The 23,872-nt window shown below is 38.5% G+C and overlaps 1 long non-coding RNA gene across 1 annotated transcript; it reads left to right on the top strand.

Annotated features, from left to right (window-relative positions):
- The first annotated feature begins 446 nt into the window (after window positions 1-446).
- On the top strand, window positions 447-21,362 carry LOC111258864 (uncharacterized). The gene is made up of 4 exons (XR_002679243.2): window positions 447-620; window positions 12,712-12,997; window positions 19,503-19,555; window positions 20,984-21,362. It is a non-coding gene; the product is annotated as an uncharacterized LOC111258864 (long non-coding RNA).
- Window positions 21,363-23,872: the final 2,510 nt, after the last annotated feature.

The following is a 23,872-nucleotide window of genomic DNA, read 5'->3' as shown; positions in this document are numbered from 1 at the left end:
AAGAAAATTAAACACATTAAGAAAAGGTGTGTAAATGTACCCATTTATAAACATTTTACGTAAGGGTAGAAATTCCTTTAACGCCATTACAAAGCGGGAGGACAAGCCGATGATTATGGCCTATGCTCACTTGATGCAGTTAAGATAGTATTCGTATCATTATGACCTATTTATCTATACATAATAATAGGTATCTTTCGATGCATATTTAGCCACATACGCATATTATTAATTATGAAAGTTTCTATTGGCAGGGGTTCGTTGTAACGAATACTGGTCCAGAAAGCCCGTACGGGCTGAACAAACAAGTAGGGAACGCGTAAAACCATCATACAACAGATCTACCGGACTGAATAGGGAGCGGATAAGCAAGTGAGGCGCCGTGATCGTTGATAAAAGGAAGGAAGGCAGCGATATGGAAGATCAGAAGATATCAAATAGTCAAGTGAATGAGTTTATTCGACGCAGGAACGCGGAGATAATCGGAAGCTTGAACGGTACCACAAGGATCGGTCACACGACGGCACAGAAACAAATTCGGTCGAGCCGGCAAAGTGCGATAACAGTAAGTCGGTGACTGAACGATAATTACGTTTACGTACGAACTTCGGAGCAGCTAAGTACGTTGTTAATTACTTTTTCTCGTTCATATATATATATATATATATATGTATATGAACCACGAGGGTATCTATATATGTAGAGTAAAGTCTGAGAAGATTCAGTCTAGTGGGTTATGATTCTAGCCTAAATGACTATGTCGAGATCAAGCGATCATTGACGGCAAAGTAAAAAAGTAACCTGCAAGTCTCTTAGCAATTCTCAGAAGACTGAACTCGCGTTTAGAGACGATATCGACCAGAACAATACAAAACCATGTTATGGTCGTCGAATAAGCAATATGAAATGTAATTCCCAAAAATACAATGAACTTCAGTAAGAAAAAAAAACAGTTTCATAGGAACTACATATTCAAGTACTAAACTCTCCATCTGCCCTTACGAATAGGTACGTATTCAACAATTCCTATGCGAGATACGAAGATGTACTACGTAAATAAGAGACACATCTATCCGATATATTATGGCTCGTTTATACGAATATTGCCAAAGGGCAAAAAATCCGTCAGGTTGTTCATATTAGGGCAATTAAGCTATCTAAAATGAGCTCAGAGGACGCTAAGGAATACTCACCTTTAGTTCAGGTATAAACAAATATATATATAAGTGGGTTATTGCTCTATTTAGACAACGTGTTTGGACTACTGAAAAAAAAGCGGATATTTTTCTTAACCACTTTGGGTCTTCTTTGCAGATGTAAAATGTAATTCTAATTCTTGAGCTTAATTCTTCTACTGACTGGCCACACCCGATCGGTAGAAGCACCTAAATTGCTGTTAGAGTCAAAATACTGAAGTTAAAGTGCCATAGTGTATATTATTTAGTATCAAAGAAGACTCCCCGCGTAAAGTTGACGAAAATCTACGAAATGAGCCCGGTTAGAGTGTTTTAGATACTTAATAGCAATACCTGTAGATACGGAAAGTTTTAGAGAGTGCATTGAAGCCTGCTACAACGTACCACAGAAGGGTGTATTTGAAAAATTTCTGGTTTATCACGATTTATTAATCAGTGAAAGGTTTACTTACAGGTTAGGTAGTTAAAAGTTTGGGTCAAGTAAATCTATAACTACTCAATTCGTGAGGATTGAGCAATGTTTAACGATTTGCTTGCTGCGATTGATTTTATTATTGAACAAACTCGTATTTCTACACATTGTTTAGGATCTGGCTACCATATTAAATGAAACTATTTATCTGGTTGTAAATTATGTGTGATTTGTAAGAGTTGGCAGGCTATTGGCCTCGCCATAAACCACGCCCATCTCGAGCATCTCAAAGCTGTTTTTTTCGTTATTTTTAGATTATTTCTGTCAACTGTATTGACGTATAAAACCTTATTCGTGTCCTTAGGCATATAAATAATTAGTTCTCATTTTGCTTGCTTTGATTACTAAATTTTGGAAAAACTATGTTTCTAAATTCTTTGAAGTGTTGAGTTAAAAAATGATCTGGTGCTTGATTACTTTTTCTTCTGCTGAAAGCTCTCTGGCACGACATCAGGAATTTGGTGCGTCAGCGGACTTGTCATTGCGAAAGACCTTCTATATGTACTATGCGAACCAATGAGGCAATGGGGTTAGCAAGCTCACAGAAGTTGACGCTCAAGAGATTGTGTACCGAGAATAGCCAACCAAGTTTGTATTTCCACCAGGCAAGATGGTGCCGGGCTAGGTAGAAAGATACCGGAAAATAGTAAAATGTAGTTGTAAACAATAAATTTCTTGTCTTTGTAAGTCATCTTTACAGAAATTACCCATTCTTTTTTTGCCGTGTAAGCAATCAAATGCGTATACTAAGCGATTTGCAACGGGGCTCTGTCCACCCTCCCTCCGTTAACAGTCCAATAGGATATATCTGTAAATAATTTCAACCAGCGCAACGATAAACTGTACGCCGCAAGCCCTTGAATTAAGTGTCCGGATTTTCCTATTTTAAAGCCTGCATCTTGTCGACATCCGCTTGTTATAATATTCGTATTTTATATTTCGAAGCGTATTTTATAGCTCAAATTGAGACCTTTAACTTCAAAATATTCAAACCGGTTTCAGCAAAACTTATCAGATACTAGTATTTATTCCTGAACCGCCCATGTAGTCCTTATAGTCCAAGTAACATATTTCCCTAAATAGTAGAAATGACAATGTTAGATGTGTACTGTTTCGATGTCCATGGCTTTAACGAACTGTTAGTGAAAACTTGAGCTACAGTTCAGATGTTATACTATAGTATACACACAAAAACACATAGAACGACCAAGTTACGTTTCAGACTAGACGTATAAATAAAATGGCGTAGCAGGTCCAATACTAAGACGTACCTGAAAATCATTCAGCAGTATCGATTCCACAGAAGGGCCTTCGTTAATTACTTCGATTTTTATTTCTTGTAATTAGTTCCATTTCCATTCCTTAAACAAACGTTGCGCGTTCGTATGTTAATCAAGATAGGCTACAAGTGGTACCATGAATCAAATATGTATCAGATCACAAGTTCGTATCGTGTGCGGTTTTAGAGATACTGGAACTACAATATACTGCTTTTTCGGAGACGAAAAATACTTGTTTTTTGTATATCAGTCGATCGCAGAGATGCAATTTCTTCTGCTATATTCCTTGCAAGAAAAATTCTATTACCTTTTTCACCTGTGTATCCAAGATACATCCTCTCTTTGATTTAATGCGCTTAAAAGTTTAAAATAATATTTCTAACGTGTTTGATTTTAGTAATCTTCAGCCATCGGGTTGGTTTTAAAATGTATGCTATGCAGTTTTTATCAACAACCAATGTTTAGTGCAACACTACTCCGGCAGTAACTTTTCCATAAAGATAACTTTTTTTGTACATAGGGTTTCCCCGGAGGTTTACGGTGACTGATGATGACTACGTTTGCATAGTACTTTCTATTGTGTCGTTCTAATTGAGCATAGTTCCATGTCTTGAATACAGTATTCAACAACAAAAAAAAAAGCCCAGAAGGACGGCTACGGTTGATAATGGCTGTTAGAGGAACCTACACTTCAGTTCTATGGGATTGCACTGGAGGGATTGAAACTTTAATAACAACCAATGACCTGTTAAATGGACGTTCTGATTCTCACAGAGGCTGGTGGTGTAGGATAATTTGAATTTACTGCATTTTACCGATAGTATCAAGTTTTATTGACCTATGAAGAAGGAAGCCGATTACAATGTTTCACAGTGTACTCTACAGAAAGCATAAGAACGATAGTGTGTAAATGTGATAGTGTCCAAGCAAGTCAAGCTCTGCTGTGGAACTGATCCCTGTGTATACACACCAGAGCAAGAATTTCGATCAATTGTAAACATTATTAGAGACTCTGCGGGTTAACATTTTCGCGGATTTGGATATTATTAATATATAACCAATATTATGAATTTTTTGTTGTAATTATTAATACTTTACAAGCTTTTGTTGGAAAAAAAAACTGGTATCCAGAAAACTGTGCAAAAGTCCTGCAATACCAAACTTTACGTATTGCTCCGTAATATGACCGTCGTACTAAGAAAAGCATATTGAAATAACAGACGATGTACATGCTTTTATATATTTAGATTTTTTTATAAGAAGAATGTCAAGGGTACAATACAGACAGCTACAGATGAGTTGTATCATAAGACTAATCTTCAAACGTATCGAACTCCGTAAAAAGATAAACGTACCTTTTAATAGTATTAGAAATAAAGTGGCAATTTAAGCATTGGTACCACCTTAGCTAAGTGAGTAAACAATCTGTGAGATTTAAAGAAAAAAAAAATGTTTAAATTTTAAAAAATTAAATTACTGTATTTTAAATGAATGTAACTTGTGCGTGACACTGTGTTCTTTGGAAACATTGCTTCCTAAAATTATTTAACATGTCTTATTGTATGAAATGGGTTACGGAATGGGGCCGTAGCAAAAAAGATAGTGGTGGTTAAAAAATGGGCATATAGGTCGAAAAAATCTCAACTCAAATAAAATGATCAGTTTTGGAAAAAGTTTGAGAACATTTCCTATTTAAAATTGTAAATCTATTAAAAGAAAGCGATTTCTCTTACGAATCCAATTTATTCGCTAGAGTCACGTTATTCCTTCTATGCTGGAACGCTTTTACCGCATGCTCCTCAAATACCCTAAATGCTCAAACTTCAAGGGCAAATCTGATGTCTCTCTATTTTACACAGCCATTTGGCACACTAGTGATATTCACGCGCAATTCATTGCGTTTTGTAGACCGTATTTGAACGATACTCTCTTCAGAATTGGTTTGAGTCCTCTACACGTATTTGTACGTTCTACAAGTATTAAAACCAGAAGATTATCTTCATGTTGAAAAGCTGTTCAGTATGTATCATCGATGTTAAGCTTATACCGAGTAATAATTGTTAGTTATTATTTGGCTCCTGGCACGTCTCACAAAACCATTATATATTTATTATAAATTGAAATATTAAAAACAGTCTTGAATTTCGTTGTCAGGAGCTCTGCATTAGAGTTCGAGTAAAAGGTCCAATTTTAGTTACGATATGACAGGTGTGGATATGAGTATTAAATCCCGGTAAAAATCTAGTGCGCCATGTAAGACGAGATACTTTAACAAAACGAATTTAGTGATATACTTTACAGCGACATGGAACGTAGAGATTAAAGCATTGATGAAATAAAAGAGTGGTCGAAGCAATCCCGCAAGCCCTAGAGATGTTTTTCGTATTAATGAAAACAGAATGTATAATTTGTGTAGTCTCTTCAAATGAATGATTCCGGACCCTTTGATAAGCACCCAAAATGAGATTTAAAACAAACGGCTGTCAAAACAATCAATATACCCTCATTCAACGTAGCGACTCATGAGCCACAGGCATCTGCGTAGCCACTTTCAGAGTGTGCCTTCCTGACAAACGAGGCCCATACGGCATATATATACATGTAACTTCAGTATCGCTGTCGAATCTTTCGTTCTATGACACCCTTTATTTTTCGAGTTCTGTGTCCGGCTTCCGGCACGAAACGAAGTGTTTCTGTATCAGGATTCGAACCTATACCACAACGTGTCTTTAAGCCTAACAGGCAAAAACACGATGCCCTAGAACCACAAAATGCAATAGTTTACATGATCACAGGTAGGAAAGAGCGATCCCAGTCTTTTCACTGAATATCACCTTTTTCGCGTTATAATCAATTCATTTCCGTCGCTTTAGATCAATGTGAAATGGCCAATCAGGCCTGCATTAGCGATTAAAAACACGGGCCAAAAAGGAAAAGAATTTTGCATGACTATTATTATTCAAATTCTAGTCTAAACTTAAAGCCCAAATTAGTTACTGGAGAGAAATAGAGAACTGCATTCAACTTCCGTATACAGGTGTTTAATACAAGTTGAAGTTTGGCATTCGCCACTTGTTGAGGCTTCCTTGATCTCTTAACTGTTGACTTGGCTGACTATACGTATTTTATTCAGTTTGTAGAAGGATATAAGTTCGGTCGGCCTGGAAATAGCTCGTTTTCAATTCTGGTGCAAACTTGCAATGGTGCCACCAATTTCGCACCTAACGTCTTAACCATGTTTTTGCACTGTCAACAATATTTCAATCTGATTGAGCATATGCAGATTGAACTGGTATGTCGATGTGAGTGATTTAGAATAACGTGCGAAATGGGCCGACTTTAATTCTACCACTATCATATATTTGATTCAGTGGGGCAATTTTGCACCACCCTCTCAAGCAACCAACTCATGGTCTTACAGTGATGTAATAATTTCCTCAGAGTCAATTATTACGACAAATTTCAACTAGATGTCATAATATGAGCTGTAACATTTAGAAGTCTGCAAGGGTAGTGCAAAATAAGGCGATACGACAATTTGTTTACAATACCTCTAGCATATGCCAATGATAATGTCAAACATTACACTTCGATGATAGTTGTGAGCAAGAAACTCTCAAACTTTAAAGGATGTATCTACGAGTCATACGCTGTCAGGGAGATGAAAGATTAGTTTCCAAAAAGACCTGAAATAAACGGTGAAGGCTTATTCGGAATTTTTTCAAAAATACACAATTTAAAAGAAAAGTGAAAGAGAGAGTAAAATACTTGTCCTCGCTATAGAATTGCGACATCAACATCCCGGAACTTGAACAGTGGTTTTTTATTCTTTCCCTTCAGCTGTTTGCTGCTCTGAGCGAAAAATAAAATGCAGGCAAGACAGCCAGTTGGTCGATACATTTGTCTAATACCTTTGTCTAGCAAATAGCATCATTGTATGATCTCGGGTTTCGGCAAGCTTTCAAAGCAACATTTAAAATTTCTAATTTTGCGGTCTATATTGAATAAACATTTTCATTGATATACACACATATATATATGCATGCATGCTTATAGGGCTCCGTTTCGGTAGGTAGCAAGCGGCTAGGGGATAGTTCCCATAAAGCGAGCCCATGTATTTCGGAAGGTAACATATACCAACACGCTTGGGATATATGCCGAAGGGATTCTGCCAAACGCAAAGGAAACCAGGCCACGCTGGAACCGACAACAACTAATACTTTTTGGCTCGCTCATTGACGAAGGGGTCGGAGGTTACCTGTAGCGCCGGTAACACTAGTGCATACGTCGATAACAAAAACTATTCGGTCGGCGGCGTAGCAGATATGCCGCTTCACTTGTAGGATCCTCTCCTTTCGCTTATTCGAATACTAATACACGGGGCCGCATCTGCAGCCCCGATGATCCACTTGTTACCAGATTAATTTGTGCCGATAAAGAAACACTATTGTCGTTTTATACCGGAAGTGTGGAACGTTTACATTTTGTGGCAAGTGTGAAATTACCTTTGAAATGTTATTTACGGTGAGCGTATAATTTGATTTTTATGAATACACCTTATTAAATTCTCATGAAAACACATCTTTGGTTCCCACTAAAATCTGTGTTCGTAGGGGTAGCAAAAGTGCAGCTTTAATAGCAGGAAATTCCTACTGCTTTTTTCTTATCGAAAAGTTCCTATTACTTCCAAGTAATAGCTACTACTTAGCGCAAGTTCACTAAATTATATAACCATCTACCTATTTGATTTCAAATCGTTCCGGTTTACAACTCGACATAAAATCCATTGCATGCGTTGCAAAATGTGATACAAATGATGAACTTGAAAGCCACAAAGTCGTCTTCGATTTTGTGTTACCCATATAGAGTTCGAAAGCTTCAACCACTGACGTGTAAATTATTCAGCAGCTTCTCTTAATAATAGGTCGCCGCCAGTTAGTTACGATTTTGTAGCGTTTTTACTTAATGTGAATTGAAAATGGCTTATAGCTTACACGCAAACTACCAATAAAAGTACTTACAAGCAATTTCAGCTTTAGTTATTTTTTTACTTAAACCCATAACTCTATATATAATCCCACACCCACCTATTCCAATGCATCTGCAATTGTCTTCGCCTTTTCGTACCTAACAAGCTAGTTCGAAATTAGCATGTCAAGATGAAAAATAGCATCTTTTTTTACATATCTCTTCCTGAAATGAAATCAAAAAGTATCACTTAAAAACTAAGATTGGAATTTCTAGGAGCCGCTACATATTAGTTAAAAGTGCGCCCCTTCAAGCTGCACTGCACCCAAGTAAGTGGCAAGCTAAAAAACTCTAGTCAATTATTTTTATGTCAGCCTCATAAAGCTTTGTATAATCTAAATCCGTTATCTACTACATTTAATAAAGTGACTGTTTTGCTTGCCTCGTTTAGAAAGTATTTTACTTTATTTTTAAGGATCTATATTAATTCATCCAGACTTTGTTTCTTGGGTAAATCTAAGATTGTCTAAATACTGCCAAAGGCGCATACATATAAATATGGGTTTATAACCATCGTTGTTTGTACCTGATTGACAGGGTTCCTCGCGCGCTAACAGATTACGAATTGTCATCAATAGCGACTGGAGCCACATCGCCCGAGCTCGCGAAACACCCAAACATTTGAAATTTTTCTATCTGCTTTCCAAGTTTCGGCATTATTTATGTGTAAATGAATAAATTAAATGTTCTTGATCGCGCTTTGACACGATGTGATTGCCTGACATGTAGTTTTTCGAAACAGAAGATTTCGGACCCAGCGGAACGTTTCCTCTTCGTATTTCTTACAGGGCTAGCACAATAAAACCAATCTTCTTATTTTTAATACTTTTTGTAGGTAAATATACTTAAAGTAGTTTTTGCTTATACGCCAATATATACGAAAGGTATTATTCAGAAAGGCGTTTCTTTAGCTTAGACGTATATTTTGGGATTGCTTCCGTAGAGATGCGAAATAATTCCTTATATGTACCAACGATCTCTATCGAACGTGCTCTAAGGGAAATCTATGGTGTTGTGATGGCAACAATCTGGATGCTTCTCTTACAAATCATATTGTGGCTGCAAAATCTGTCTCGCTTATGATCGACGTAAGCGAAATAATTTGATTAATACTTGTTTTGCCTATTTAAAATTATTCTACTATTCCTTTTATCCCGTTTCCTGTTAACCCTTACTTCAAGACTAGCACTGATCATTTGAAGGTGCAATTAAAATCTTTGAAGAATATCGTCATTTAAAATAATGAATAGAAATCATAAATGAAGGATAGCTTCTGCGACGTCCCTTTATGGGCCTAAGTAGTCAGTTTGATTTTCCATACATGGTTATCTCGTATCGTCGCTAGCCATAAGCCGGTTTACCCTCTCGTTGTGTCTGTTGTAGTCTGATTCGCTTCCTCCCGGATGACAGCCATAGTCAACAGCCGTCACACGATCGGCTGCCGATGACGCCCGACATGAGAGGCCCCATCAAAACTAACTTCGACGGCAATGGGAGAAGTTCATTTTATATCGAAAAAGAAAAACTCTTTAACGCGGCTCGTCATGCAGAGTCAAAAAAGCCTAGTTAAACGAATACTGCTGTAGCTTTTGCCTGATATGGATAGGCTTAGCCAACCGGATTATGGATGAACATTAAGTAAGTCATCAACCGCTAATTTTCCTCAATTTCAAACGCAACGATTTCCAAAAAAAATAATTGCTATAGCAATAAATGGAACATTATCACATATTCTGTTCCGGAGTAAGTTAGCGCAACGCCTCGGTTTCTACTTCTCCAAGTACAAATTCAACTTACCTTAATTAATTAAGAAGTGAAAGCACAAAACTGGCTCGTCAACGCACTGGTGCAGCTTTTAGCCAATTCTTCGAACGAAAAATTCGATCATCAGTACCAATTCTGTTCAATGAAGATACCTATATCATATGTTCAATAGTATACTGATTGGCAGGAAACTACAATTGGCATAAATACTAGGTAGGTACTATCTGAGTGTTCGGGTCTGAGCACATTTGTTTTGTGCTACTGCTAATTGCACGCCTAGCCAGACTAGATTGTCATAAAAGAAATGGAAAAATGAATTAAAAGTGTTAATTAAAGCAATACTGCCTTCGGTGGGAAATTGATAAACTAGGGGAACGCAAATAAAACGAAGACTCGTTTTAATTTATCACTTAACTATGCGAGTAGAGTGTTGATAATACAAAAATATAAGTCTATTCAAGGAACGAGAAAAAAAACTTCCAACTGACCGCAACGTAAGATCGTGCCGAAGGAACAATTTGGTTGAGTGTCTCCTGAATAAACAACTCAATATAATAATAGATATAATTAAATAAAAAGACATACATATATATATATATAAAAATACAGGCTAAATGAAAAAGGGAAATGCGGACATAGTTCTAATAATAGTGAATAGCAAAGCAATTATTAAACAGTGATAGTTTCACTGTTGATTTGCTGCGTTAAAAGTCTACTAAATAATTTCTAGTAATAATAAAATACTATTCTACACAACTTATTCTATTTATTTTGCTTTATTTAATTCGATCTAATTTGCTATCTGGTCACATGATCGTAGTCTGTTATCTACTTACGTGTGGAGAAGTTGCTGAGATGTTCAAACAATAACTAATATATAATAATATAACGGCTTGAATGTTCCTGAGTTCGTTTCTTAAGCTCGTCCTTAAGTTACCGAATTTAGTTTATGTGTCATTACTCGTTATCAGTTAGTTATAAGCAGTTATACAAAAGATTTGAATCCGTAACGTAAAGAGTATAACGAGGCCGATTCGAAACACATGGTGTGTCAGCTTTACGGACATTTCGTTCTCGCCAGAAGATATCACGCTGCAGGAAAACACAATCCAGCAATTGGAAAATTGGTACCAAAAAGCGTAAAAAACCAATCAATGCACAATTAGAGAATGTATTAGGAGGGGTTATACACGTATATACTCTCTACACGAAAAGGTACTCGTTACGTGTCGTTAGGTAGTCTTATGTTGAGAGCGATACATACTGGCATGGGTCAGGCGTTTAGAGACACGTGATAGCCTAGGTTCAAATTCGGGCATAGACGTACTTCGTTTCGCGATCGCGGAGGTAAATGCCGAAACATTTAGAGTGGGAGGCCGTATGTAGCAGGCTAGCTGTAGCAGAAACAAACAGTTGTCACGTAGAATTTATCTGGAGTTTATACATGTCTACTGTTTGGAGAATGTAACAAAATACCTTAACTCGCGTGAGATAGATGTAATGGGTCTGTAATGATTCTGAAAAAGAGAGGAATCGGTCTATTCTATCTTGCATTAAGTCAAATAGAAAAAATGTAGAGAAAACACACTATTTTAAAGTTAGAGAGGTTAGTGAGGTTACATATTTTGTATAACATGTGTATATAGTCTTGATAGACCATTTTGAAACTGGGATTAATTTCAGATTTTTCCGTCTCGTGTATCAACATCTGGTTTGTACCAAATGACCATAAGGGCCTGATTTAGAAGGACAAACCTTCATTCGAGTTATTTTTAGGGTTGAGTGCTGTTTCTACCGTTTTTTTTTAAAACCAGTTACTTTAGCTATAGCAATGCCTTTGCCTATAATTCAGCCAAGCACAACTAATTGCAACAGGCAGCGTAAAAAGATGAAACTGACCGTGGAAAATATACTATTTATTTACCAGTAAGTGTCAAACTGAACTTTTTTAAGCGTGTTCTCGCACAGAACCTATCGTATGTTTCTATGACAATGGTACGTAGGAAGGACAATTACCTTTGAAAAAATGGCTTTAGGCAAAGCTCTATAAAAGAGATTCACTACAAGCCGATACATGTTTCCCCAAGTAGCGATAATTGGGACAACAGGGCATTCAAACTAAGAAACCTTTACCTATCTCAGTGTAAATGGGTCAAAAACACTAAAAGGATGCCCCCATGTACCGACGAACGATTTCAAAATCTTTTTTTTTTTTTGATGTAAGTAACCCTCAGCCACTACGTATGGCTCCTTCGCGTTTATGCATTATTGGAAATAAGTGCTGATTTGGTTCTTTTTTAGGAAAAAAAAGCAAAAAATTGTTATTCTTCATTATTCTCTTAAACATAAATTTCACAATATGCGTTCTAACGTAATAATAATAACGTTAGGGGATAGCTACGATATTATTGTAAATGCACATAAAGAGACCAATTAGAACCTCTTTATATTCCGAGTGTTACTTCTGGCATCGCCGCCACGTATTCATCATACGGCTACGAAACAAAGTATCTGATCCAAATTTCGAACCTAAACCACAGTGCGTCTCTAAGATTAACAGAATTAAGGTTAGCAAATACGTTACCTACGAAACTATTACCGGAACAGTACGTTTAAAATCTATCCTCCTGGAAAAGTCGCAATAAACAAATCGTTACAGATTTCGTTTTAAACTTCATAATAATAACTTACATATAAGATAATTTAACATAGTTAATTTGCCAATCGGTAATAGTTATGTGTAAATTTTAGGACATGAGAAAAAATAATACAGATCAGTATTTATCATTATCTTGAACGTGTCACTTGGATAAAAACAACGGTTGAACTAATTTTTATTTTCCCTTTCAATTTATAGGTATAAATGAAGCATATTTTGTAACGCCTACTCAAGATAAGTCAAGCACTTTTAGCGTAACATCAACGATATCCTAGTTTCCTAAAAAACTTTTTGCCGTTTTATTGTTATTAGGTCATCCTCTCCCCGTGATATCCTAGCGGATAACGACACATTGTCATCTATGTGCGAACCCGGGCATAGACAGACTTCGTTACGTGCTTGGGGCCAGTCATCCGATGGAATGCCTAACAGCGAGGCAGGACGTAGTACACAAAACGTAGAAATCATCTTGTTCTGTCAGTACATACATGTCAGCAATGTTTTTTGACCATCAAGCATGTTGATATTAGTTTGATTCCTGAGGTCACTGCACGTCATAAACTTGGAAGTTGCAGACACAGGAACTTGCGCGTTGTGGGTATGATATTCTTCAAATAGTTTAAAAAAGAACCGCTACAATGCTTTAGTAAATATTCTTAGATCTGTGTGATTAAACGATGAAAAGTCGTAATTACGTGAAAGAGTTCTTAAAGAATCTACCCATTTGTATTTACCACATATCTGATTAGCTCCGATACACACTACCTATGCAGGCACTGTAAAACCCATTCGGCGGTCCAGCGTTAATGTAAAATGTGGGTTATTTTTCGAAACAAAAAAAAAAAGCATGCGCAGCAGATTTCGAGTAGCTCTTTATTTTTGAAAAACATACATTGTTTGGACTCCCACGGAGTTACTAGTTCGTTCAATATAAATCCACACTTTTTGTTCTTTTTCTTTACGAAAAAAAAGAGAAGCTGGGTTGTACTCCGATATACACGTGGACTTAGTATTGGACGTTTGCTTTAATAATTATGCTTGCAACGATTGGGTTGAAGTAAGTGGAATAGTAGACACCTGTAGCACTTGATTTTAAAGATTAACGCATTGAAATAAAGTCTCGAGAAACCACACGAAGATATACAAGAGAAAAGCTCAGCTTTAATACAAAACCGTTAATGAAGCATTCAGTCCACCACTGTCCCTCCACAAGCAAGCAACATGAAAATAATGGACTACGATAGGAAAACTAGCTAAAAGAAGCGGTTTATATGCTAAGAATTTTATATATATCTTGACCCGTTTTGAGGATGCATTTCTTACTTATAATCTAACAAGTAATTACCAAATCATCACTTTTACATATGTGCAAATCCTCCTATCAAATACTTCACGCTTAAAAAGTATACTTTTTCTGTTCTGCATAAGACGTGCTTTAGGTTTAATGCTTCAATACCACACTTTCATGGCACTTTTGGGTTCAATCCCTAGCGAAGCCTTAGACATTTTTTAAATTATGCGAGTTCTTTATATCAGTTGACCGCACTTGTGTTTAGCGTACACTCTTCGGTTTGTACTATTTTTTTGCATCGATCCTTGCTGTTTTACAAACATTTTTGCCTATTAGGACGTATAGGTCATAAGAGGTTCCAATATATGTGAAGAGAGCTAAGATCTTTTAAACTTACAGTTAGCCTTCTTCAACGATCAATTTCTTTTAACATTATCCTTTTGCATCTAGCCTGCGTCTTGCATATCGCACCTAGTATCTTTTTACTTCATAAAGGCACTATAGTGCTTTTCCCGAAAAAGGGGCCGATGATTCGTTTTACAACAATTTAAAACCGTTTCAACGAAAGCTTATACAGATGCTTTTTGAAATTCTAAGGAATAGTTCGTCTCACCATTTCTGTTTTTCCACTACTATATTGTGTCAAGAATATTTTAGGCTGAATATTATAGATCACGTAAGCATTCTCGGCATGCGAAGGAAGATTGTGAAATCTGCCATCTCTTTTTACACAACAATAGCTTGGCATTAACTCCTTGAAGTTGCTTAGGGTAAGCGGGTGTAAGTTAAAATGATAAGAAGTAGCAAAGTGTGAATATATTGCAGAGTGTTTTTATATAGCTGGATGCTCAAAAATCGATCCTCAACAATATAAATTGTCGCTGGGGGCATCTACAAACAAAACTTTTGTTTGAATTGTGGATTTGGGCAAGTAATGTTTTGTTAATATATCCGCCGGCCTTGCACCAATGTCGGTGTGGTAGACAAGATTCAATTGTGATACCTAGGGCCTAAATTTCAGTTGGATAATCGAATGATCCACAACCAACATAATGCTCAAATCAATATCTGCCAAATCAGACGTGTTCATTTTTTGTATATGTCCGAGAAAATGGCAGACGAAACAAATGTGTTTTACGTAAAGAATACTTATGACCGAACAGCAAGTCCCCAAGCGCTTGCTTTAAACACATTTTTAGCATGTTTTGCGGAATGCTAGTAAGTAAGATCATTGTACATACATCAAAAACATTCTTAACATTCTCAAGAATGCTCGGAAATCTGCGCTAAATGGGGGGAAGCGGAAGTGCGTTGGAAAACAGCTCCATTGAGTTTTACTTTCGACAGTGTTACGGAAAAGCGCTTAATTTTTTGCCGTATTCGTATAACTAGAATTCACTAAGCTTCCCTTCGATCATATACACATGCATTACAATCCACTACAAAGTACTTCGTCGTTTTACGACTCAATGAAGAGCCTCCTACAGAGGGTAACATCGCGTTCTTCTAGCGTGTGTACGTCAATGGAGTATGCCGCGCACGTGGTGGACCCAATGATAAGGACTCAACGCCCTAAAAATGTATTTGCACTTTCTCTCCCTTGACAACTCACCATTACGACAAATGCACGATTCCCGCTATTGCTAATTTGGTGGTAAGAGAGTAATACAGATTATTGTATGTATCGCTTACTTTATGAAATGCTGCTATTAGTTTGATGCTTAACTTTGAGCATAAGGGGTCCACATCATTTGAGAGAGATCAATTATGTATCTCGTAATTAAATCACGTAGCGCAACCTCATTTGAATCTAACTTAGATTCGAACCTTTTACTGCCAGACCCAAAAATAAGCTAAACCTGCTAAACATATGGCTAAATGGATATGCTTCCACTTCGGCCCTCGTGTAATAACTAAAAACGGCAGATGAAGCATCTAACATGAAGCATAAACTTTATACTATTGCTTAATAGTGAAGATGTAGTTACCTAGGCTATGATGTGCCACTAACTTCCAGAGGCTGTCCACTAAAGTACAGCGGTAGCCAAGTATTACACCGCTTCAAGTGATCTTGGTATTCATATGTAATTATCATATACCATAAACATCAACAACATAATATTAGACACGACATACACCCGCGAACTTCGCCCCATGCCTGTTTCGCTATTGACGTAATCAATTTAGTTATATATAGTAGCGTAAACTATAATGTCCCCGTGATAACACAGTGACGTATTTGCCTGGTGAACTTAGCAATGCGTGATGGTCTAGGTTCGAATCTAGACGTAGACACTTTGTTCGTACTAGCAAGTCACCCATAATACGATTTAAGCACTGGACATTAAACACAGAAAATGAAACCGTATCTTGTTGCCCCACCTACTTCGTTAGCCTTTTACGACTGCTTCACCAGTCTGAATGACTTGAGTTGCACATAGAAGTGTCGTTTCATCTTATTTCTTTAAGAATAATGGCAAGGTTTGCCGACCGACGCCTGCCGAAAGGTTCTCACGTTAGCTTGTTCCTCATGACCTACGGCTTTCAGTATTAGCGGGACGTTAATAATTTGTACTTTCTATTGTTCTATTCAGCTTCTTATTCTACGCCAACCTTTTGTTTCACTAACTTAAATTTAGCTACCTTAACGCCTAATCGTTTGATTCTTCTGATTTTTTGGATTAACATCTGGATTCTTCTTGGCGTCTGCGTTCGCCAGTTTTATTTCCCCATAGTATGGCGGTATGTAGCTGAAGTGCAATATACCAAATAGTATCTTTATCCTCACAGGATATCTTACAAATTTTCGCATAGCATCTTGTAGGAAACGTTCGAAACAACAGAGGACACTTGTTAACGAAACATTTAAGTGTATCCAAATATTTTATGTGCGAGCTAGTTGAGATGTCACCTTTTATACAACAGTTTTCGATAGCAAGCTTTGTGCGTTGACTAACATCGTTGTCTTAGCTTACTTGAGCTGGTTATTGACATAAGGCTTTACGGGAGAAACAGCTTTGCATCTCAGCAACTCAAAAAAGTCGACCCAATTTGTCGATTTCGGGGAGGATAGACAGTCAAACAAACAAACAAACATAAGGTCTATGCTATTCTACTAAAACTTGTCCCACCCAAAACTACTTTAGCCAGGGGGGGCCAACACTTCAGGGGCTGATTTTCCGTGGACTGCTAGCATTCCATTTTGTATCAACTGTGATTGGCTCCATTTGTGCGGGAGATGAAGCCGGTTGGTTGAATATTTTTCTCTCTGCTGGAAAAGGTTTGCCTTTTCTATACAGCGTAATGCTAACTTAGTTGGCCGTAAACGGCGGCAGCAACTATCATGTCAGCGCTCACCACACGGCCATCAGCACCGTGTGCACTTCTACATCATCAACGTCACACTGTACTGTATGGCGTACTATGAAACGCTGTTATGAAACAGTACTAACACACAAAATCTTTCCCTGTTTAACTAGTGTGATCTTCATTGTTACTGTAAGCGCAGTAATACACAATAGTGGCGACATACACTAATGGTCTTTATGCAGTCGAGGGTCGAGGCTTTTTGAGAAAATTATTTATTTTCCTGATTATCGTACATTTTTCTCACACTGAAGTTTCCGTAGAATAACGTCATATATGCCTGCGACACAGCTGCGATGACTAACGTTATTATGAGGGCTGCGTCACCACATCGTGAAGCTGATGCGAAGTCCCCACGCAAGTATACAAAAGGGTACAGATCAAATAAGAATACACTGCTTAAAATTAAACAGCCAGGTTAATTTATTTTTTTCTGCAATGTTAGAAAAATAAAATTTGTTGAATAGTAAAATTGGCACGGGGCGAAGCAGGAGGCTGAGCTGGATAAGTTGCTATTGCGCTATACACAATTGTTATGTCAATATTGTGCTGTAGAGTTAGACCTACGATTAACCTGCGCCACGCAGTATCACTCCATCTACTGAATCATGCTTGGACAAAGCTAATAAAACACTGCCGCTCTTACTAGTCGAGCCACTCCGGTGACTCGCTTACAGACAAACTTACCAGTGACAGCGACAGCAACAGCGCACACACGTGAGGCCCTGCCACGAAACCCTCGAAGTCGCTTACGGGTTGCTCCGGGACGTTTGCCGTATTACCTTACCTTATGAGCCTGCAAGGTGTCGCCATCATCCCGAAAATCTGCCTACCTGCAGCGCCTATGCACAGGTTAAAGCCAGATGATCTCTCTGGCGGTCTAGGGACAACTCTGATCTCCAACTTTATCCTGGAAAAAGTACGCAAAGGCGTAAAAGTGGACGTTCGGCAATGTGGGAGCATGAATATCAGGCGGCGACATTGCTCACTCTATATTTAAAGTCTAGATTGAGGTTTACGAGGAGATTTACTCCGCGTGTAACATAGAGAACACGAAAACCGCCAAACTAATTCTTTCAATAGCGCTCCTTATTTCAAAGGCTTATCATCTAACCCCAGGGTCAGATGATAAGCTTTTGAGGTCGTCGATCATTCGCTCCGTGATCAAGACTCGATTGATGCCTCTTTCGGCGGAATCTTACCCCCATTTCTCAGGCGACTTTCGCCAGCTACTACCTGTTGAGCGGCGGGATACAGATGGCGATACTGGGAACGCCCATACAGAAAAATCGCACTTTCATAGGACAAGTTTACCACTAGCCGCATTTGAGATAATTAGGTTGCCCGAAAACATTGTTGTTCAACGCGATTTTATTGTAGATTTCACCAATCCCATCTACTCGTGCATCTAATCTGAGACTCCTACGGACGCATTTGCGAACGGCTATATATTAGTTTTCATTATGGAATAGCAAGGGGCATCAAGGTAGCATAGATCGCGAGATCTTCCGCGATTTTCACTGAATACCGCGTCCTCAGTCAGGTTATGGATGATGTCGATGCAACCCACTTCACAACGGGCTTTGTTGACAGCCTTTAGCTCTCCGGCTTCTTACTTTGTACCTTGCGCTTGCAGGACAGTTCTTCTAGAATTATCATGCGTAATATAGACTGTCGCAATTTCTGCAGTGAAACCATACTAGTTGTTAACGATTTATACTCTGACTCCATTACTGCGAAAACTGCCACAGGAACATTCCGAGACAGAGTTACGCTGTTGCCGATAATTACACTCGTACTCTCCGAGAACGCGAATATTCTCCTAAACAACAGTATGGTACAATTGTGCTTTACAATGATGGTTCACAACACCTAAAGTCAAACGCTGGACGACGTCCCCATCTCGCTTAAGGAACCTGTCTTCAGCGACAATGATCTATACTTTGCCCTGACCCGCGTCCGCGCATCAGATTGTGCAAAAGCATTCCTAACTGATAAGTATTGTCATATGCAGTATTTTACAGCTTACCTCACGTACCCCTACAGTACGCACTAACTTCCCTTGGCAACTAAGTTCGGCGTAGCTTGGCCTACACCTGCCATCTTGATGAAGACGCTTTCAGTTACCGGGCAAGGCCTCGCTGCCTTTCCCCTATCATCTATTGATTAATGAAGTTACGATTCGCTTTTACGAGCACAGAGTTGAGATGCATTCGCGTCTCTGCACAGAAATACACATAGGTCTTGCCTTAGATAGTTCGCGGCTAGTTCTACAAACAAAACTACAAATCTGTATTCCACCTTAAATTTCCGTTTGTATAAATAAAGGATTCATTAGTTGATACGTTCGAGGACAATACAGACACTATATTAGCCTATCCATCTATACATATATTGCTAAAACTCTGTATCCAGTCTACTTATCAAGCCTAAATCGACTTTTCAGATTGGTGTAATAGGCGGATTTTTGAGCGGGTAATTGCAATGGAGCAACTGTTGGTAAGCATTTGTTGTAGTCAACATTTGATTGGGTGTAATATCAAAAAATCAGATGAATCAACGACAAAGTAGGTGCGGGATAAAACCCGCGCGCTCGTACAATTCTGTCTATATACTACTAAAACTGTTTGTATACTTGCTTGTCCGATCGCTCAAAGTGAAATATCGGGTTGATTTTTGCTTGCTCTCCGGAATAGAACTGCGTGTAAGATAGAACCAATTAAGGTTTTTTTCCCAAGGGGTAGTTTGTGTTTACCCCATAAAGCATCATGCCAATTTAAGAAAAGATCGTTTTTTGCAATTTTTTATTTTTGGCGGTTTTTTTATATCAGCATTCTTTTATAAATGTTTATAAGAAAAGTTGTACGGGCTGAGGTGGATTATCTTTTGACGGAGCGTCTGCTGAAAAATTTTCTGTTCACAAAACGGTAGTCAAATGTTTTCGTGGAAGTCGATATGCCCGCTAATCTTAGGGACGCGTTGTGGTCAAGGTTCGAACTCGGACATAGATAGGCAGATTTCGTTTCGCTGTGAGCACGGACTATAAAATTCGAGACATAAGGGAAATCTATATGGAAAAATCGTTCCTTATACCGGTTGAAAGGTCTCGCCGAGCTAGATCAAAATGCAATGTATGTCTCTATATCAAAATCAGTTTTATGATAAAAAAAAAACCCCCCCCCCCCCCCTGAATAGCAAAAACTTACCATTTTAAATTTTTACTGGGTGTTAATCGATTTATCTGGACGAGCTAAATAAAAAAAATAAATATATTCATACCTTAAACTGAAATTTTCGACTGAGAATTATGAGAATCACATTGGTACTATTAGCTTGCTTATGTAACAAATAGGTGAAAATTCGCTTGAGTGTTTTTGTCTAATTTCATACGTATTAATTGAAACTTGAAACGGAAAACATGGAGCTAATTCATTTTTAGAGAGCCGCCAGAGTGTCAAAAAAATATATTAGAAAATAAGAAAATCCTAACGTTTCGATATTGTTGTAGAAAAGGATCAGTATGTAAATCGACCCAAATATCTGTGTTTTCATCTAGTGTAATTGTTTATTAACAAAAAAAAAGTTTTGGTGATGTATTAGAACAAAATTCAATACCGCAACCGAAACACAAAGATCATCGTGCAATGAAGTTTTCGTTTAATTCAATATGGATAACAACTCATTGTAAAAACGAAAGAAAAAACCCTAGGCCCTAGCGACGTCCAATAAACAAAATTAATACATGAAGCGGAAAATCTCAATAAAATTGTCCATCTTTATTATAAGCAGAATATATTACATGATAAAAAAAAGTTTAAGCTTAGGTAGTGTTTCGGAAATAGACTAGGACTAAGCCTGCCGAGCCTATCAATCGCAAGGTCAATTAAAAGTCGGCTAAAAGCGCTTCGACTTACGTATGTTTCTCAGGAGTCCGCCTACCTATTCACGCGCGCCGCGGAAACAGAGTCAATTAGTCCCTGAAAACCCCGTAATTACTTCCTGTTGATGCACTAAGAGCTAATATATCACAAGAGTTGGCTGACCCTCTGGTAAATATATGACAATAGGCTGATGAAGGAACTGCAAAAGAGTAACGGGTACGGTGAGACAGGGTCATTGCAAAAAAAAGGCTGTTCGTTTATCTTACAATTTTCTATGTTGGATGTAATATCAGTGAATCAAATTGGCTAAATCAACAACAAAACATGCGCAAGGTAAATCCCGTGGGTCCGTATGGTATACTATGAAAAATCCGTGTCCGTCTGTTTATTTGTCAAAGCCAAATTGATCTCAGACAGCGCTCAGAATGGACTAAAGAAGGTTGCCATTAGTCAATAAATCTCGACGAGATGAGTAAAAATACTATGCGTGTTATTATTAGATTAATCAAATTTTATTTATTCATATTGGTAGTAGCCAAAAACAACACATTATCTTAATATCAAAAAAAGTGTATAGGACTATTTAAAGTAGTTTGCGTCATATATGCAATGCGTCATATAGGTCATACGAGTTCTGTTGGATTCGTAAAATTTAAGAAATTCGCCAGATGTCCCGGAGGTGATAAAAGGCAATGATCGGAATAATACATATCACAATTTTCCCCGCATCTGGAATAGTTATTCGCATTGTCAGGCTCACGGAAACCTGGTTTAGCAAAGTCTGTCATAGAGCTCATGTACGGCAAGGCTAGTGACGATCTCTGCTTCATCCCTTTCCACTCGTTGTTCCTCATCGCACCTAAAGCAGATAAATCCCTATCAGTTTTCGTGGCTTTTTGCCCTCAGTTCCTAAAGGTTCCGTTACTGAAAGCTGGAATCGTCGACGTAGATCTCCGGACAACAGTGGCGAGTTGGCTAGGATATATACGAGAGGATTTCGAATTTCTATGCCTAGTTCCAGCGCTCTTTTGAGTAAAAAGATTGGAGGCCATTTCACTGTTCGTCACTGTAAGATTTTCCCAAATGACGCGTGTCCCATGTGCGGCGATCGAAACTGTCTTGGGGTTGAAAAAGCCGAGAGCGGTAGTGAAGGATAAACAATGAGGTATTTTACAACCCAACCCATGCGGTGAACACTACCCGCCAGCATCTTTGGTGCCGTGCGTAGTAAAACTTCTGCTGTTTTCGAAGAAGAGCCGCTTAAAGTACGGAGAATGGTTTACTTAGACAAAAACCGATTTGGCAAAATACATGGTTTCAGTTATCGTTATCCTGTCGCCCCTTTGAAACCTCACCGCCTTAGTTTTTATCAGGCTTACGGCCTCAAATCTGTAACTGCCGCATGAAGCCGGCCCAGAGCTTATTCGACCCTTATATTACTAAGTCATCTGCATACAGGGTGATTTCGACTAAATTTTCTCGCCGCCCTTTATCAGGGAGACCTCTCAACAAGATGAAGAGTAAGTGTGGGATGTCTTTCTTAGTGAAGTGTGGAGGGCGGGGGTTTGGCCCGTAATTATTATTCTGCTCGCCTCTAGGAATGTAATGAAAAAGCTGAGTACATTCATAGGGACACCTGACGCGGCCAGTATGACGTAACCTTGTCTGTGGGCGTCGAATCGGCTATTTGGATGTTGATGGACCCTGCGTATGGCGAACTGCACGGCGTGGCCAATTATCTTTTGATGTCAGTCATTAGGATCCTGCGTGCCGTTTCTATGAGGTCTTTTCTCCGGAATCCCTGTTACGTCGGCATGGCATGTACACCTTTTAAGTAATTGTTCGCTTCTATGGTCAGCAAACCAAAGAGCAGCTTATATTAAACACTTCTTCGCTATACCCTACCATGACGACAGTGCGGTTGGGTCGTTTTTTTACGAATACCTAACAGGGTACCACCTCTCAACAGGCCTGGAGGTCTACAAGTATGTAGATATTTATTAGGTAGTGTCGTCGAATACGGTGCCAGGATGATAACGCAATGAAATGTTCATTGCAGACCTTACCTGAGTCAACTTCTTTATTCGTAAAACTCCCAAGACCTTGTACTGATACTTGCACTGTGAAGTCCCATTGAAGGATGTCGCATTATATTAAGATCCTCACTTCCCACGCCGTGCAAAAAAAGGGCGCTGCGCCTGGCACCGCGTAAGCATCTGCGAAGAGTGATTTTTGAGGGACAAAAACCTAGAGCAAGCCACCAAACATTTCATTCTGTATAGGCAATCAAATGGGTTTCGAGTCTCTCAAGATATTGTTGTTATTGTGAAGCCTACCTTTTTCAAGAGACCCTTTACTTTTAAAGGCCATCTGGGCCTTTCGGGCAAGGCTGCAACTATAGTTAACTTATGACCTAAGCTTTCGGGGAAGACATAAAGACTGTACCGTAGATTGGAGCATTTCAACCAGGTGCTGCGGCTAGGCTACGATGTTGACCCTGTCCAATACAGAGAGAACTTGCGTGCGTTCTATGAGCTTGTCCACATCCAAGCATTGCGACCGAGATTAGCGTTTGACAGCCCACGCAGGCGCAACTAGATAATGAGGTCTATTGTTATTGGTATGCGAGAACAAATGCTTGTGCCCTCTAAGAGGGAATGATTCTCGTTCTGAAACTTTATCCCGTTCCTGGTTCCCTTTGTCGATGACCGAATTCCCTATATGCTCCAGAAAAATCGGTGTCGCAGTAGAATCAACTACCCAGCAAACAAGTTGTGCAAGTGTATACACGAGGGTCCAAGTTCGGCTTAAGTTCGGTTGGTCGAAACACGCATTGAAGTCGCGGTAATGAGCAGAAGAGTGGCAGAATGAGAAAACAACGCTTCCAGTCCACTGATCAGTTTCGCCACCAATACATGCGTGGATTCCGAATCGT

The sequence above is a fragment of the Varroa jacobsoni genome, unplaced genomic scaffold (genome assembly GCF_002532875.2).
Source record: "Varroa jacobsoni isolate VJ856 unplaced genomic scaffold, vjacob_1.0 scaffold_272, whole genome shotgun sequence".
NCBI classification, from domain to species: domain Eukaryota; kingdom Metazoa; phylum Arthropoda; class Arachnida; order Mesostigmata; family Varroidae; genus Varroa; species Varroa jacobsoni.
The sequence above is the reverse complement of the archived record's forward strand: the minus strand, read 5'-3'. Positions and strand labels throughout refer to the sequence as shown.